This window comes from Hemiscyllium ocellatum, chromosome 9 (assembly GCF_020745735.1).
Source record: "Hemiscyllium ocellatum isolate sHemOce1 chromosome 9, sHemOce1.pat.X.cur, whole genome shotgun sequence".
NCBI lineage: Eukaryota > Metazoa > Chordata > Chondrichthyes > Orectolobiformes > Hemiscylliidae > Hemiscyllium > Hemiscyllium ocellatum.
In genome coordinates this window covers 44896173-44914997 of record NC_083409.1, presented here as the reverse complement: position 1 = coordinate 44914997, position 18825 = coordinate 44896173, and the positions used below count along the sequence as shown (strand labels likewise).

At 42.8% G+C, this 18825-nt stretch overlaps 1 long non-coding RNA gene across 2 annotated transcripts in view; it reads right to left on the bottom strand.

Annotated features, from left to right (window-relative positions):
• Positions 1–292: 292 nt before the first annotated feature.
• Positions 293–18825, bottom strand: part of LOC132818687 (uncharacterized) — a 72790-nt gene continuing 54257 nt past the window's right edge. For both annotated transcript variants that reach the window (XR_009645010.1, XR_009645011.1), the window contains one exon: positions 293–1745. This is a non-coding gene — a long non-coding RNA (uncharacterized LOC132818687). The remainder of the gene's footprint in view (positions 1746–18825) is intronic.

The window sequence follows — 18825 nt, the reverse complement described above, 5'->3', positions numbered from 1 at the left end:
GAACCAGATGGGTTTTTTTCAACAATTGACAATGGATTAATGTTGTCAATAGACTCTTCATTCCAGATTTTTTTGTTGAATTCAAGTTCCACCATTTGTCCTGGTGGGATTCAACCCCAGGACATGACCTGGGTCTCTGGATTAACCGTCCAGCGATAACACCTCTAAGTCACTATCCCAGCTTGAAGGGACTCCAAGGTCCATGCGATATGCAATTGCTCATGCAGATGTAGAAATAAGTTGTGAGGCAGATCCTTTCAATTAAAAGTTTTAATTTATTGATGACTGGGGAAGCTTACTCTATAGTGCATCACATAATGTCACAGGTAAACCATGCATGCAATTTCATCAATGACAAGTGCATTCAATGCCTGAAAGTACAAAAATGATGTGCTCTCTATGGGCTGATGTTAAAATTGACAAATGACTGCATTCATATAAAGGCCATTCAGTTCAGAAGCAATGGGCTTTGTTAGTAATCATCACTCAGGCCTTGGAATTCAGTTCAGATTTACTATTAGAGATATTGAACAAGTAATGGAAAGGTACAGATAAAGCATAATTACGCCAGAGATTTGATCCTGATCATTGAGAATTCCTGAATTATCAACAGCATGTTGTGGCTAACTGTGATGATAATTTATCAGGCTATAGCAGGCAATCTGCTGTAGGCATAGTTCCAAGCTTTGCTGTTTCCTTGCATTTTATGAAAAGCAGCAGAATCCCTATTGATGCTACCATCACATCAATCTACCCTGTGTATACAGCACTTTGGAAGCTCCTTAGGCCAGTGCCTGTGGTATATGTTTCTCAGCAGATGTTGGTTTTGGTTTGGAGCTGAAGAACTGTATTGAAGAATGGCTTTCTTTCTGGTGCTCGGATTCAGGAGGGGCTTTCCGGCAAACTCTTAATCTGTGTGCTCTCTACCCAAGTCTAAAGTCATCTTCAAAACCAGTGAAGCTTGAACCTCTTGGCCCTCAATATCCTTCTGTAGTCTATAAATAGTCATCCACCCTACACTTTGTTTCTACAAAGCTACATTTCATCTTGTACCTGATGTTTGAAACCTCCAATAAAAGACTCTGCTAGATGTCACAAGTCATATTTGCTTCATGGATTGCATTCCTGGTAAACATCCATCTGGTTATTTCTCCAAATTGGTCTTTAACTTATTCAGTTGTCCCACTTCTAACAGTTGCATGCCAGGTGCCCATGTTAACTGATTGACTTGGTGCTTTCAGATGTTGGTTCATGTGGGTTTTCTTGGATCGGATGCTTTGAACAGATTGGGTGGGGAAGCAATATTTCTCCTTCAAGCATCTGCAATAATGGAGTAGGGACATATCAAACTGCCATTGGGGCTGAAGAGGTTTGTGACACTGGTTCAGGGTTTAAATCCAACATGCCAACTCAGTGCAGTTAATTCCCCTACTGCTTCTTGTACTCCACCTTGGCATCACTGAATATTTGCAATAGAGGCAGTGACAGAAAGAAAGGTGTGCATTTATATAGCTTCTCTCACTACCTCGGGATGCCCCAGAACATTTTATAACTGATAAAGTGATTTTGAAACGTAGTTAGTACAGGAGACTTGGCGACAAAGCTGCACCTCGCAAAGCCTCATAACCGGCAAAACTATAGTAAGCAATCACTTCTGCTTGTCAAAGAGTAATTCTTGGTCAGGTCACCGATGAAGATGGCACCACATTGCTTCGGAATAGTGTCCTGAAATCACTGGTTACCATCTGAGGGGAGAAAAAGGATGATCTCAGTTTAACCGCTCAAACAGAAGACAGCATACACCGATATTGCAGCACCACCTCAGTACAACAAATCTGGCGTGTGAGGCTAAATCGTTTGTCTAAGCCTCCGGGGTGGATTGTTAACCGACCACTTCCTGAATCCGGCAAGAGAAAACTGCCTCTGAGCTCAGTCAAACATCGAAATACCGCAGGCACCTCCCTAGCTCCAAAAGGAACAAAACCAACAACACTCAGTCTTGCATTCGTGAAGGAAAACTTTGGCGTTATCATTTCCTTTCATTAACATGTCATTTGAATGCGTTTATCCATCTGTGGTTGGGCATACCCAGCAATTAAGTGTAATCCCTGATGAAAACAACAGATTCCAGTGAAATGCCTTCCCATTGTATTTAGCTACCTCCGCTGACCCCCCCCCCCAAAAAAATGGGAAACAATCTTGTACCTGGATTACTTTCCACGCTTATGTTAGTGCAGATCAAAATGAGTTCAAAATGAAGGCAGCTGACCTACTTGACGTGATTATTTTATAAACAGAGGATTTTCCATGCCCTGTATATTGTGTGCGCTATTTGGAGATAATTCTTCATGACCAGAGCTTTACTCTGGTGCTACACATCTGCTCCTTCCCTGTTCTCTCTGATGACTTTGCCTGAGTTGCTAACAGTTGCTGGTGCTGCAGTGAATTTCACTCGGTTAAAGGCCAGTTTGATATGCTGAAACCCACAATTTTGAGGCCCGTCCCTACGATAATTATTTAAAATAGCCATCGCAGAAAACCGCATCTATTAGGACCGGAGAAAACGTCATGCACCACCAGACTATAAACAATAATTATTGCAAATCCCTGACTTTGACTGGGCAGTTGCCTGGAGATAGCCCACAAGTAAAACTGAAATGCGGTCAGACTTGAGCCCGGGGTCAAAGACCAATTCTTATGAATAAATGTGCATGAATTATGCAAACAAGCTGCACTTTCAACAGTCATGGACAAGCTTTCAGCTCACTTGCAAACTATAGTACTAAACAACCATATTTGTTTGGGGGTGGGACGCTTGTTGAACATACCATCGCCTATTAGAAACATGAAAGTGCTGAATATACTCATAATCCTGAAGTTTGACAAAGAAGTCGCAGCACAATCTTCGAAGCTCAGGATAATTCAACCGCCCCCTCACCCACCAGGATATTAATTCATTCTCCCAAAGACAAGGGTTCTGCCTTCTGTGGGATTATATCTGTTGATTCATGAAGGCTTCTAACATTTATAACCCTCTCCCCCTCCGCCAGAACAAAAAAATGTGTAGTTGCCAGCAAATTTCCTTCAGAACGGAAACACAGCACAGGAGCCCAAGGGGGGGGAGAGAAAAAAATATAGCATTAGGTGAACTTTCAAGAGGGCTGTGAATATTCCAAAATAGCCTAGTTCCCTCTAATATAAACGGCAATGCCTCATTGTTGTCCATTTTCGAGTGCATGAAGTCGAGCAGCATTACACACCTACAATTCTCAGCTCCAGCACTTAATACAGAAACTTCACGCCAAGATAAACACAGCTGTTGAATGTCTTCCACAACTGCAAAAACAATAAATCTGGAGTTGGCTTCGCGCAACTGAGGTAGATTTCTCAAGGACAAGGGTTATGTTTACTCTCGTGAAACAGTCAGGTTTCAGCTCTCTGCAAACAAAGGTCTCAAGTTTTTGTCTCTTCCCCTTGTGCTGCAGTGCACACGTCCATTTCGGTGTTAAAAGGAACAAATCACTTGGTCCCAGCACAGATTTGTATCGAACCAGCACAGTCAAGTTCACTGCTTGGTTTGGCAAACCCGACTCAGATTACTTCCTAGGGGAAAAGGTCCAACTGCGATGTTGACTTTTGAGTCAAGTTCTGTACAAAAACTTGCTTTATGCATCATGTAATACTAGTAGCCGTATAGCAGCACGTACGAAAAGGCAAATCCAAACAACTCCAAAATGTTTTATTAACCGAGTGAACAAGGCGCTATTGAAATCATAAAATTCGGTGCCCTTATCTCAAAATTCTGACAAAACACAGACACACAGCCACTAACGGGCTTCTCATTTAAAAAAGAATGACTTACTGAGGAAAACATGTCAGGAAACAGCGATACAAAATTTGGACTATAAGTGTGGGTCAAGGAGCCTCTGCTTTTAACCTTGTCAGCGCAATTTAAAACAAACACGAAGAAGATAACCCAGGTTTGACATATATAAAAAAACACATCGTAAGGCGTGTTGGTATGTGGAAAACAAGCTCGTTTGTATCGCCACAGCCTTTAACCGGAGTAATTCAGGACTAGCGCGGATTTGCAGCTGCTCCGTCTCATCCCTCATCGGATGTTTGAATGGGAAGCATTTTATTTCTGTCCTGGCTTCCTTCCTCGCCTGAGAGTGAGAGACTGCCAGAGTCTGGTTGGGTCATACAACTTCCTTGCTTTTCCCCCAGCCCCGCCTCCACCGCTGCTCCATCCATGTGCCCACGCTCACGGTCTCCAACACTGTGCTCTTCAACACCACTTCAAAATCAAACAGACCTGATTCAGCTTCAGTCAATCGGTCCTTGCACGCCCCCCCCCACGTCTCCAAGTTATGTTTTTGAAAAAAATAAGTAATGTTCAAGCAAAAATGCAGAAATATTTAAAACAAAACCCCAACGTTTTAACGTCCCGATGCATTTTTCTCCTGGGCATCGGCCTCCACTCCCTGGTCACCTCAGGAGAACCTTGGAGCAGTGGCCACCCTCTGGGCGGGACCTTGAAGAGACTTTTTCACCTTTCATGTGGAGACTTCTGACTTGACCAGCTGTAGGTTGGGGGAAGGGGTTTTTGTATTTGAAAGTGAGGCCTACAGATGCTGGAGTTCAGAGTCTAGATTAGAGTGGTGCTGGAAAAGCACAGCAGATCAGGCAGCATCTGAGGAGCAGGAAAATCGACGTTTCGGGCAAAAGCCATGAAGTAGATTTTCCTGCTCCTCATGCAGCCTGACCTGCTGTGCTTTTCCAGCACCACTCTAATCTTGTTTGTATTCAATACCAGATATACCAGAGTCCTAAACTGGATTGTCAATGCCATTGGGAAATCTTCATAAATCTCTGCAGTTAGTTGAGTGGTACTAGTTAGAATATAGGATAGATTATCATTATCCATTGTAGGAGTACAGGGGAAAGCTTTTACAAACCTCTTATAGCAGCATCTTAGGTACAAGTACGTAGGGACAATTCTTGGATGCAGCTGCGGAATACAGGGAGTTGCATTACTTACAGAGTTGAAAAATAAATTAAAAATAGGATGTCATTAAAGGGTTGACATTGCACCAAGGTAGGAAATTTCAAATGGACATTACCATGTAGCAGCTCAGCACAGGGACCCCTGCATGCGGTCTGACCACTGGTGCCAGACCCCAATCCAGCAGCCACCCTGCTTCCCTCCAAGCCTCCAGTGTGCTCTGTACTGGCGCTCAGCTGCTCCACGGTAAGTTCCAAGATTGTTTCACCCTCCCCGTGCCGGTCTCCAGGGCTTGTGGCCCACGCAGTGTACCGGGTTCTGCAGCTGGCAGTTTTCTGGGGCTCACTGTTCCGAAGACTTGCTGCCTGTGCCTGTTGCTGCATAGGATTCACCTCTGGTGCTACGCGGAAAGAAGAAGAAAACAAAGAGAGAAAAAAGAAAGAAAAAGTACAGACGGAGCATAGAACCTCTTTCAGACTGGATTTCAAATTTGTCAGAAGTTGCAAGTCTGGTCTTTCTGTACTTTACTCTGACAATGTCCTTAGCTCCGAGAGAGTCCTACTTCCATGGTCAGAGGGAAGCTGACAGGAAATACTGAAGGCAAGCAAATAGCATTGCTGAACAAGTGTGATTGTTTGCTGCATTAATATCAATGTCTTTGCTCTATACTTCAGCATTTGGTTTCACTTGGACGGTTATTTTTAGGGTTAATAATCTGGCGTCACATTGCTGTAACATATCCAATTATGTGACTACATCACTAAGGTTCAGGTTGCTGGCTGCACTACCCCACTAGATTTCATACCATCCATCAATGAAGGATTGATCAAAGTTTGGTGTTGAACAGGAATGAATTCAACATTGTCCACCTCCAGGACTTTGGAAGGTTCAGAGTATTTTTGATGCTTTCATACTTTCAAATTGATCTTTCAGGTTTCTCAACCTAGGGCTGTTGGCTCTGGTTGGATGCATTTGACAAGGTTTGCTCAATTGACCGCCTTTCTACAAACAGCCCACCCCGCATTCCCACCACTGGCTGCCCTTTATGTCCACCATCCTCACGATGCCTCACTGAAGCAGAAAGCTGTCTGAGCCTTTTCGGGGAATGTTACCAGCCATAAACAAATCAGAAGCTGATGCTTTAATCCCAAAACTCAACTCTGACCTCCTCCCAATGGATCTTGGAAATATGGAGGCAGGACAAAAGGGTGGGGAGCCAAACTGCTGAAAGAATTGACAAAGAGACGAAGGTAGGTGAGGACCTGGATATGATCATTATTATGGAAGAGTTAGTGTTGGGCAAGCTAATGGAGCTAAGTGTTACGACATGGGGTAAACCCCTCTGCTAACTTAAACCCAACAAACAGAGAACCTCGCCTCACACCATAGTCTGTTAAATTTCGAGAGGCAAAGAACTATCCCAGATTTCACTGTTTAAAGTAAAAATTAACAATTTTATTTTTTAAGTCCATCAGAGAACATTAAACCCACAACTATTTACAACGCCTTTCTCTTAAACCTATCTTTTACCTCCCACTCTACAATACTGGTCTGATAAAAAAAAATTAAGATTTTAAAAAAACACATTTTAAAACCAGCCAGGTTTGTCGATTCTCCATTGTTGGTTTTCCTCTGTAGTTTGTTCTCTGTATTTTTAGATTAGATTAGACTTACAGTGTGGAAACAGGCCCTTCGGCCCAACAAGTCCACACCGACCCGCCGAAGCGCAACCCACCCATACCCCTACATTTACCCCTTACCTAACACTATGGGCAATTTAGCATGGCCAATTCACCTGACCCGCACATCTTTGGACTGTGGGAGGAAACCGGAGCACCCGGAGGAAACCCACGCAGACACGGGGAGAATGTGCAAACTCCACACAGTCAGTCGCCTGAGGCGGGAATTGAACCCGGGTCTACAGGCGCTGTGAGGCAGCAGTGCTAACCACTGTGCCACCGTGCCGCCCACTACTGTGCCACCGTGCCGCCCATTTTCCTGGGTTGTCTTTTCTTAGTTCTTCTGCTTCACAATTTTCCGTATGGACAAGTACCTTTCAGAGAGATATTCGGCTAACAGTCTGTACTTGTTGTTAATTCTCCCCCTAACTGTTCAAAATGTCTGGTTTTGTACCCCAAAACATCAGATCATTTCATTGGTTTGATATCATCCAAACAGTAAAATTCAAATTCAATTGGAATTTTGCTCTCTGGGTCATAATTTAAACTGATTAGCTGGATTTGGATTTGTTTTTGTGCCATGGCAATGCAGCTCCAGCTATTTGTATCAACCAAATGCTACAATTTTAAATTGTTCAGCACATTCTGTGCATTTGGTCAGTCCTTGCCAGCTTCATCTCTCTCTAAAAGGTACAGTACACACCTACACTTTCATAACATAAGGATAAGACAAGCCTCCTGGCCCTGATGGAATGCATCCCAGGGTACTAAAAGAGACGGCAGGAAAAACAGCAAGTGCACTTGTAATTTTCCAAAATTCACTGGACTCTGGCGCAGTACCAGCAGATTGGAAAAACAGCAAGTGTGACACCATTGTTCAAAAAGAAAGGTAGACAAAAGATGGGGAATTATAGACCAGTTAACTTAACCTCTGTAGTGGGGAAGATGCTTGAGTTTATCATCAAGGAAGAAATAGCATGGCAGCTGGATAGATAGTGTTCCATTAGGCAGAAGCAGCATGGGTTCATGAAGGGAACGTCATAGGGATGTACAGCATGGAAACAGACCCTTTGGTCCAATCTGTCTATGTCGACCAGATATCCCAACCCAATCTAGTCCCACCAGCCAGTACCTGGCCCATATCCCTCCAAACCCTTCCTATTCATATACCCATCCAAATACCTTTTAAATGTTGCAATTGTACCAGCTTCCACCACTTCCTCTGGCAACTCATTCCATACACATACCACCCTCTGTGTGAAAATATTGCCCGTAGGTCTCTTTTATATCTTTCCTCTCTCACCCTAAACCTATACCCTCTAGTCTTTGGATCGTCCACCCTTGGAAAAACACCTTGTCTATTCACCCTATCCATTCTCCCCAAGATTTTACAAACCTCTGTAAGATCGCCTCTTAATCTCCAATACTCCAGGGAAAACAGCCCCAGCCTGTTCAGCCTCTCCCTAAAGCTCAAATCCTCCAACCCTGGCAACATCCTTGTAAATCTTTTCTGAACCCTTTCAAGTTTCACAACATCTTTCCATGCTTAACTAATCTGTTGGAATTCTATGAAGACATTTTGAGGAAGGTGGACAATGGGGACCCAGTAGATGTGGTATACCTACATTTCCAAAAGGCCTTCAACATGGTGCCAAATGAGAGGCTAAGGTAAAGATGCATGGCATTATGGGTAAAGTATTAGCATGGATACAAGATTGGTTGACGTAGAAGAAGCAAAGAGTGGGGATAAATGAGTGCTATTCTGGTTGGCAATCAATGACTGGTGGTATGCCTCAATTATTCACAATTTACATCAATGATTTGGAGTTGGGGACCATGTGTCATGTGTCAAAGTTTGCAGATGACACTAAGATGAGTGGCAGAGCAAATACTACAGAGGACTGTGGGTAAGTGGAGCTGAGGCCACAAAAAGATCAGCCATGATCTTATTGAATGGCACAGCAGGTTCAAAGGGCCAGATGGCCTACTCCTGCTCCTAGTTCGGATGTTCTTACGTTGCTTAATTTTGAAAACAAAAGACTTTACCAGGGTATTGGTCATTGCTGGCAGGACTTGCATTTGTGATTTACTCCTAATTGCCCTTGAATGGAGTGGCTTGCTAGGTCAGCTGTCAGGCAGGCATGAGTCAGCCCATTACTGAGGGTCTGAAGTCACATTAATTCCAGACAGGCAAACAAGAGCTGAATTCCATCCATCAAGGTCATTAATGAACCGTCCAGGTTTTTACAACAACTGATGGTAGTTATCATGGTTACTATTACTGAGACTGATTTCATAATACAGTTTATTCATTAGACATTTTGTAATCAATCAGTCAGGCATGCCTCTGGAACAGATGAGAATCGAACCCAGGACTCCTAACTCAGGGGTAGGGAAATTACCACTGCAACACAAGTTCCCTCACCATTTTTAAAAAATTTTAAGCTATTTTTCCAGTTGACCTGTTCAGAAATGTTACTACACCTCTCTGGAGCAGGTGGGACTTGAACCCAACCCCACCCTCCCCCCAGTCTAGGGGTAGGAACACTACCTCTGCTTTTCTCGGTTTTCCAGTTGATGACTAGTAACTACGTTAATTATTTTTCTAATGAACTTGTTCAGAGATGCTACCACACACCTCTGGAGCAGGTGGGACTCTCCCAGGTCTCCCACTCCAGGGTAGAGACACAACCACTACACAACAAGCAGGTCCAACATTTACTTAATCTATTTAGTAACACTCCAATGAATCCCTCTGCATGTTTTACATAACCCAATGTTAAAGAAGTTACATATACTGACAGCATCACGACTAGTTCTTCAATAACTATGGACTTTGAAACCAAAAACAGTAACTTCTAATGTATAAGACATCAAGAATTGTGTACGTTTTAGAACATGGCTCATTAAAATGTGTTACACGATGTTACAAGGTGTTGCATTGTATTTGTGATTTGATGCTGATTTTCCAGAAGAATGACATTATTGCCACTGGCTAAGTGAAAAGTGTTAGGGAAATGAAGAACTCCCACCGCAAATTCAACCAGGATTGCTAATTCTTTATTGTTCCCCTAAAGTCTCCAGGAATGAAAAATCTCCAGATCACTCCTAAAAAAAATTATTAGAGAAAAGTCAGAGGGCTCTTAAAAAATGTTTCTTTAATTTTTTTGTGTAACATCAACAAGAGGGCCAAACATTTACTTTTGATTTTTAGTCAACAGATAGTCAATATGTTCAGAGATGTTATTGCAGCCATCTAGTGCAGATGGGACTTCAACCAGGATATCTCAGTCTAGGGGTAGGGACATGACCTCTGCTCCATAAGAGAGCTGTATCTCCACCCAACCTTTACTCCTTGCCCGTTCCCCCTACCTTACCTTCTGCATCAGTTCCAACTTTTTCCTAATTACCATCCGTTCTGAAGAAGGGTCACTCAACCCGAAATGTTAACTCTGATTTCTCTCCCCAGATGCTGCCAGACTTGCTGAGCTTTTTCAGCAATTTCTGTTTTTGTTTCTGTACAAAGGAATGTTGGATCAGAACCACCATCTCACCGTCCCTCTCCTCCACTTCCTATAATGCTGGGGTTTGAGCATCTTCTCAACTATACCCCCCAACCCTACTGCACTATCCCACCTCCCCCATCCTACAACACATAAAGACATGCATGCATGTGCACACCAGACATCAGCACTCATTTTGGAGCCACACCCATACATTTCTTTCTCATTTATAACTCTTGACTTCATTCCTTTCTCTGCTCACATGCCTTATTCATGCTATTGGTAGCTGGGAGCTTGAATGTTGGCTGGCCTTCCACATCCTCTGTAAATTTGGGGAATCCTGTAATTTTTGCTGCTCTCTCTTTACTTGATTCCACTATATTTGGTGACCTACGCGGTACAGTGGCTCAGTGGTTAGCACTGCTGCCTCACAGCGCCAGGGACCCAGAATCAATTCCTGTCTCGGGCAATTGCCTGTGTGGAGTTTGCACGTCCTGTGTCTGCATGGGTTTGCTCTGGTTTCCTCCCACAGTCGAAAGATATGCAGGTTAGGTGAATTGGCCATGCTAAATTGCCCGTAGTGTTAGGTGCATTAGTCAGGGATAAATGTAGGTGAATGGGTCTAGGTGGGTTGCTCTTTAGAGGGTCGGTGTGGACTTGTTGGGCCAAAGGGCCTGTTTCCACACTGTAGGGAATCTAATATAATATACAAAATATAATACACTGGCTGACAGTCAAGCAAGGTCTTGATTTTAAAATTCTCATCCTTGTTTCCAAATTCCCTGGAGCTTCACTACTCCCCGTCTCCTCTGTGATATCTATATTTATCTAATTCTGGTCTCTTATGATTTCCCAATCTGAATTATTCCTTCATTGGTGGTCTGGTCTTTACTGCCTAAGTCTTTCCTCTGCAAACTCCCGACTAAACCTTTTTACCTCCCTGTCCTGCCCTAAGATGCTCCTTAAAACCTTCCTCTTTGATTGAGCTACTGGTGAACAATCTGAATATGTTCTTACATATTCAGTGTCAGATTTCATGATGGATGCTTTATTATGCTCAAGTGATTTATAAATACAAGTTATTCGCGTACCACAATGAAATTAACGAAACATATTTTGAATAGGCCTATGACTTTTCTCTAATAATTCGCTTGCAGAAGTGTCCTGGAGACTTTTGGAGAACAATGAATCAGGAACTTGCAGTGGGAGTTCTTCATTTCCTTTACACTTCTCACTTAGACCGTGCCAATAATGTCATTCTGTAAAATCAGCACATTATACAGCCTTCTGGAAAATCAGGATCAAATCACAAGTACAGTGCAACACTTTGTAATGTCGTGTAACACGTTTTACTGAGCTGGGTTTTAATATGCATACATTTCTTGATGTCTTATGCATCAGAATTTATTGTTTTTGGTTTAAAGCCCATAATTATTGAAGAACTGGTTGTGATGCTGTCAGTGTTGGAAGCAACATCATCTTTCATTTATATAATTCCTTTAACATTGGGTTATGTACGAAATGCAAAGGGATTCATTGGAGTGTTACTAAATATCATTTAACACCAAGCCACATAAGTAAATATGACTGTAGGTGAAAGTGTAAGTTATTAAAAAGTGTCTTAAGGGAGTAATGAGGTGAAAGTGTTTCGGGAAAGAATCCGAAAGCTAAGAATCATCACACTTTAAAGCACACAATTAATGGAGATGAATTAAGAAATCGAGATTGAATAAGACACTGGCATTGGAATGTTCAGAGTACTCAGAAAGTGTAGGAATGGAGCAAGTTAACAGGGAAACCTAACAATCTTGGCAAAGGCTGTTTAAAACCTTCGGAATGACCTGACACAGATTACTCACAACTAACATTATCAACAAATATGCAGGGTGATAACAGCACTAATCATTGACATCACATTAAAGTACAAATTTGTTTTTCAGTGCACGGTTACCCAGGCTTGCATTAAGATATTGGGGTATTTGCAAATTGGGGGTATTAGACCAGAGGGTTCTTTATCCTTTCATGTGTCATAGCCGTGAATCATAACCCTGAATCTATGGAACTTTAATTACAACATGCGGTTTCTTAAATAAAGGACAAATAGTTAAAAGTTAACTGCAGATGTAAATTCATTGGCTGCTGGAGAATGAGAGATTGTGGAATGTTATACCTAATGAGGTGTCGAAGAAGCTTCAAATAGAAGAAATGTGCTTCATATTGAACATATAATTTCTGGGAGTACCTCGGACTGTGAATATGATGGTTGAAAGAAAGAACAGTCTGTTTGAGAGATATATTTGTGTTACAGCTCCATCCCCAACCTCCACTTTTTCAATAATACACATGGAAAAAAGGTTAAAAGCAAATTTTAACTCTGGCCTGTGAGTGTCTTGATTCATTGTCTGTTGACTATGTGCCCGGAAGCTTACAGTTGAGAACAGCTATTTAAAGACACCTGCACTGTGGGTGAAGAAAAGGTATACTCTATCAGTGCTGCCAGTCAGCCATAGCCAAATGAAATCAGGACAAAAGAATTTTAATTATCTTATAAGGCGAAGCATCTCAAAATCAATTGCTCAGCTACAAATGTTAGTACTATTAGCACCATCCACTGCAACAGCTGCAACATTTAACTATCCACTCTTCACAAGGAATTCAGAGACTGATTTGCACACCTTAATTAACGTTTCTCTTTTTAGACTTGCATGTGTGTTGTGGTACTATTCCATCTTATGTTTATAAATTAATAAATCCACAGTCCGAAAGGAGAGAAAAGAGCTAACATTTTGAGTCTAACTGACCCTTTATCAAAGCTTAAAAAAAAGAGATCTCATTTCCTCCGGATGCCTCCCCCCCACAGCTTCCAACCTCATAATCTCCCAAACCCAGACAGCCCGTTTCTACCTACTCCCCAAAATCCATAAGAAGGACTGTCCCGGCAGGCCCATTGTGTCCCCATGCTCCTGTCCCACTGAATTCATTTCCTACCTCGACTCCATCCTCACTCCTCTGGTTCACTCCCTCCCCACCTACATCCAGGATTCCTCTGATGCCCTGCGACACATTGATAGCTTTCAATTCACAGGCCCTAACCACCTTCTATTCACCATGGATGTGCAATCTCTTTACACCTCCATCCCACACCAAGACGGCTTGAAAGCTCTTCACTTCTTTCTCGAAAACAGGCCTGAACAATCTCCATCCACCACCGCTCTCCTCTGCCTGGCTGAACTTGTTCTCTCTCTCAACAACTTCTCCTTCAACTCATCCCATTTTCTCCGAATCAAAGGTGTAGCAATGGGTACCCGCATGGGTCCTAGCCATGCCTGCCTTTTCATGGGGTATGTGGAACATTTCTCGTTCCAGGCCTACCCGGGACCCCTCCCACAACTGCTTTATCGGTACATTGATGACTATTTCGGTGCGGCTTCATGTTCTCGTCCTGACCTGGAAAAATTCATAAACTTTGCTTCCAGTCTCCATCCCTCCATCACCTTCACCTGGTCCATCTCGAACACTTGCCTTCCTTTCCTTGACCTTCCTGTCTCCATTTCCGACAATAGTCTATCCACTGATATCCATTACAAGCCTCCTCTAGCTTATCTCTCCATGCTTCCAGCTCACTGCCTTTATTCCTGATGAAGGGCTTTTGCCCGAAACGTCAATCTCGCTGCTCGTTGGATGCTGCCTGAACTGCTGTGCTCTTCCAGCACCACTGATCCAGAATCTGGTTTCCAGCATCTGCAGTCATTGTTTTTACCTCCATTACAAACCCACTGACCCCCACAGCTATCTGGATTACAGCTCTTCTCACCCCATGTCCTGTAAGGACTCTATCCCTTTCTCTCAGCTCCTTCGCCTCTGCCGCATTTGTTCCGTTGAGGCCACTTTCCAAAGTGGTGCTCTTAATATGTGCTCCTTCTTTTCCAACCTTGGCTTCCCACCTACAGTTGTTGACAGGGCTCTCGACAGCGTGCGGTCCATCTCCCACACCATGACCCTCACCCCCTCCCTCCCCTCCCAGAACAAGGATAGGGTCCCTCTTGTTCTCACCTTTCACCCCACCAGCCTTCACATGCAAAGAATAATCCTCCGCCATTTTCGCCACCTCCAACACGATGCCACCACTAAACACATCTTCCCTTCCCTCCCTCTGTCTGCATTCTGCAGAGATTGTTCCCTCCAGGACAACCTAGCCCACTCCTCCATCACACCGAACACCTCTCCCATCACACACGGCACCTTCCCATGCAATCGCAGAAGGTGCAGCACCTGCCCCTTTACCTCTTCCATGCTCACCATCCAAGGCCCCAAACACTCATTTCAGATTAAGCAGCATTTCACTTGTACCTCTTTCAATTTGGCCGATTGCATTCCTTGCTCCCGATGTGGTCTCCTCTATATCAGAGAGACAAAAGCCGACTGAGTGATCGCTTTGCTGAGCACCTTCAGTCTGTACAAAATCAGGTCCCGGACCCTCCCGTGGCTTGCCACTTCAACACACAATCCTGCTCCCATACCTACATGTCTGTCCTTGGCTTGCTGCAATGTTCCAGTGAGACTCAATGCAAACTGGGGGAACAGCATCTCATCTTCCGAGTAGGCACGTTACAGCCTGCCAGTGTCAACATTGAATTCAACAACTTCAGATAATTTTATTTCACTTATTTTATTTATCTTTTTAATTTTTTTTTCACTGTTCTGTACTTCTTATTTCTTGATTGTCTTTCTTTCTCTCGCTCCCCACTCTCTCATCACCCTTTTCCTCTCCTCTTCCCCCGTGCTACCCTTCTCCCCTGTTTTCCATTTTGCCTCTGCTTCACCCTTACCCCCTCATCCCCCAGATATTCTTTCACACAGCACTGGCTTCAGCCTTGATCATTCACAACTCCTAATCTCCCTATCATCCCTCTATGCAATGTCATTGTCACCTCTTTATTGCTACCTTTGCTTCTGGAGCCATGACTCACCTTCTCTCAGCCTCGTATAAATACCTCCCTATTTCTCCCCTTTCTTTAGCTTTGACAAAGGGTCAGTTAGACTCGAAAAGTCAGCTCTTTTCTCTCCTTACAGATGCTGCCAGACCTGCTGAGATTTTCCAGCATTTTCACTTTTGGTTTCAGATTCCAGCATCCGCAGTAGTTTGCTTTTATATTAATAAATTCACACTGTTTGTTAATTCAAGAAAGCCTCATTAAATTGGCTCCTTTTAAAACATAAGTTCATCTGGGTCCAGGAGGAAGGTATGCACAAAAGAAAGGATCCTGTTTCAAATGAACCCTGTTGGAACTCAACCTAGGGAGTGGGTGAATAACCCAGTGGACTAAGTTCACTGTCTTTACCTGGTACCTTTATGATTTGAGGTATCCTGTCTGGAACAGTGCTAAATTGGGGAACCTTACTTTGGGGATTGGTGATAACAAATTAATTGAGTGTATTAGTGGCTAGATCATCACTTTATTTCCCGTCCTAATATTGAGTAACTTGCTAGGCTATTTTAGATGGCAGTTCAGTTAACCACAGTGTTGTGTATCTGGAGTCACACGTAGGCCAGACCAGGTAAGGATGGCAGATTCCCTTCCCTAAAGGACAGATGGGTTTTTATAATAATCAGTAGGTCATTGTCATAGCCACCACTGCTAGCAAATTGAAATTATAACATCTTCCCAGAGAAAATTGGAGAATTATTTGAAGCAGAGGAATACAAGGCTGTGGTGAGAGGACAGTAGAGTAGGATTACTTTGATAGTGAAGAGCCAGCATAGCCGCAATGGGCCAAATAGCATCTCTCTGTGCTATGAATACAGCTGTAGATGGTTGAACTGCAGGTATTGCAAGGTTGCATCGTGTTTATTGCAAAGCAAAAAACAGTTTGAAGTACATCAAGGGGCTGTATGCAGAGTTCTTAGCCACAGAACTTACTGAAGTGAGTTGGGGCTTTCCCAGAAAACATTGATTTTTGGCACTCTTGTTTTCTATCATGACTGTAATTCTGATGTTGCAGCCAAAAGTAACTTCTCCTGGAAGGGTGACAGATATAAAACTAAAAGCAGTTGTATGAGTTTCAGTATTACCTCATTGGGTGTTGTAAATCCTGCTCAGATTAAACCCTGTTAATGTGTGAACTGACATCTCTTAGCATACATACCATTAATAATCCCAAGATGGAGTGCGTATAGTATGTAGAACCAGCTTAGCACTGCTTGTGTCCTTGAACCATAGGAGAGTAAGGTAGATGCTGGACTGCTGTACATGAGTTAAGAGCATGTTGATTGAATAATTTCAAACAAGTTCTCTTGTTTAGCAGCTTAAGGTGTGGTTGTATCATATACTGAAGCTATCACGAAGTATTCACCAATGTTCACAAAGGAGGGAAAATCTGCTGCCTATTTGGTTGATAGTGTGGCTGTACCTACACTACATGATTGAACAGTGGATGTGTAACAACACTACAGAGAGTCACAGAGATGTACAGCACAGAAACAGACCCTTTGATCCAACTCGTCCATGCTGACCAGATATCCCAACCCAATCTAGTTCCACCTAATCTAATCCAATCTAATGCCAGCACCCGCCCCATATCCCTCTAAACCCTTGCTATTCATATACTCATTCAGATGCCTTTTAAATGTTGCAATTGTATCAGTCTCCACCACTTCCTCTGGCAACCCATTCCACACACGCACTACACTCTGCGTGAAAACATTGCCCCTTAGGTCTCTTTTATATCTTTCCCCTCTCACCCTAAACCTCTGCCCTCTAGCTCTGGACTCATCCCACCCCAAGGAAAAGACCTTGTCGATTTACCCTATCCATGCCCCTTATGATTTTATAAATCTCTATAAGGTCACTCCTCAGCCCCCGACACTGGAGGAAAAACAGTCCCAGCCTATTCAACCTCTCCCGAAGCTCGAATCCTCCAACCCTAGCAATACCCTTGTAAATCTTTTTGAACCCTTTCAAGTTTCCCAACTTCCTCCGATAAGAAGGAGACCAGAATTGCATGCAATATTCTAAAAGTGCCCTAACCAATATCTTGTACAGCTGCAAGATGACCTCCTAACTCCTGTACTCAATACTCTAACTGATAAAGGAAAGCATACCAACTGTCTTCTTCACTATCCTATCTACCTGCGACTCCACTTTCAAGGAGCTATGAACCTGCGCTCCAAGATCTCTTTGTTCAGCAACACTCCCTAGGACCTTACCATTAAGTGTATAAGTCCTGCTAAGATTTGCTTTCCCAAAACGCAGCACCTCTCACTTATCCGAATTAAATTCCATCTGCCACTTCTCAGCCCATTGGCCCATCTGATCAAGATCCTGTTGTAATCTGAGGTAACCCTCTTCGCTGTCCACTCCACCTCCAATTTTGGTGTCATCTACAAACTTGCTAACTGTACCTCTTATGCTCACATCCAAATTACTTATATAAATGACAAAAAGCAATGGGCCCAGCACCGATCCTTGTGGCACTCCACTGGTCACAGGCCTCCAAGCTGAAAAACAGCCTTCAACCATAATGCTTTGTCCTCTACTTTTGAGCCAGTCCTGTATCCAATTGGCTGGTTCTCCTTTTACATGATCGAACACTGTGGGTGATTCGACAAGATGTGGTCTTCAACAGTTCAATAACAAAGCTTTTCAAGAGCAATTAAAGATAGATGATGAATGCTACCATTGTCAATGATGCCCACCTATTATTGAATGAAGACAAATCTTTAGAGGCAAGTTGTAATTAAAAATCTCATACCAAGGTTGCCGACTGTGATATATTCTTGGAATAAATTTATTTTATTTGTTCATGGGATTTAGGTTATTGCTATTTGGGCCAACATTTTTTGTCCGTTCCTAACTGTCCTGGAGAAGGGGGTGATGACCTATCTTCTTGAAGTCCTTGAGTGTATGGACATGCAAAGTGCTATTCGGAAAAGATTTCCAGGGTTTTCACCTGGGAATAATGAGACTGCATGTCCATATATCCATGACCATATAGATCTATGTCCTGATGATGTGTTTACTTGGAGAGGAATTTACTTGTGGTGGTATTCCCATGTATCTGTTATCATATAACCTCCTGGTTCCAAGCAGCTCTCTTTATAGTTCCACCAGAGATTTCTCAAAACTTCTTACTTCTGGCATGTTGCCTTTTCTCACTTAGAATAAAGTGATTAAATTCATAAGTATCTGATTTAATTATTTCTATCTTTTTTCCCCATGAATAATTTTTTTATCACTAATAACGTACATGTTCAATATTATTTTTGAACCTCCAGTATTCATTGCCTAGATAATAGTTTTCTCTTGAGTTGCTTGCAACAGTTCTTGGGAGATTAGTCTTCATATTGTGGAGGACCCTGGGCAATGTTAGAGCATTGGTAACTGTATCTGATGCACGGACAAAAATCTTAATCTTCATTTTCCTCCACCTGCAATGTCTTTTTAACATTTTCTTATGCCCAGAGGCATTCAACAAAATCTGTTAAAATAAATAGAGTCTTTTAATGGACTTGTTCGAACAAGTTATGACACATCTGAAGCAGATAGGACATTATGCAGGATCTCCTAAAGAGACTACCATTGTGCCACATGACCCTCTTGATAATGTGGCACTATTCAATGCAGGACCAGTCATACCA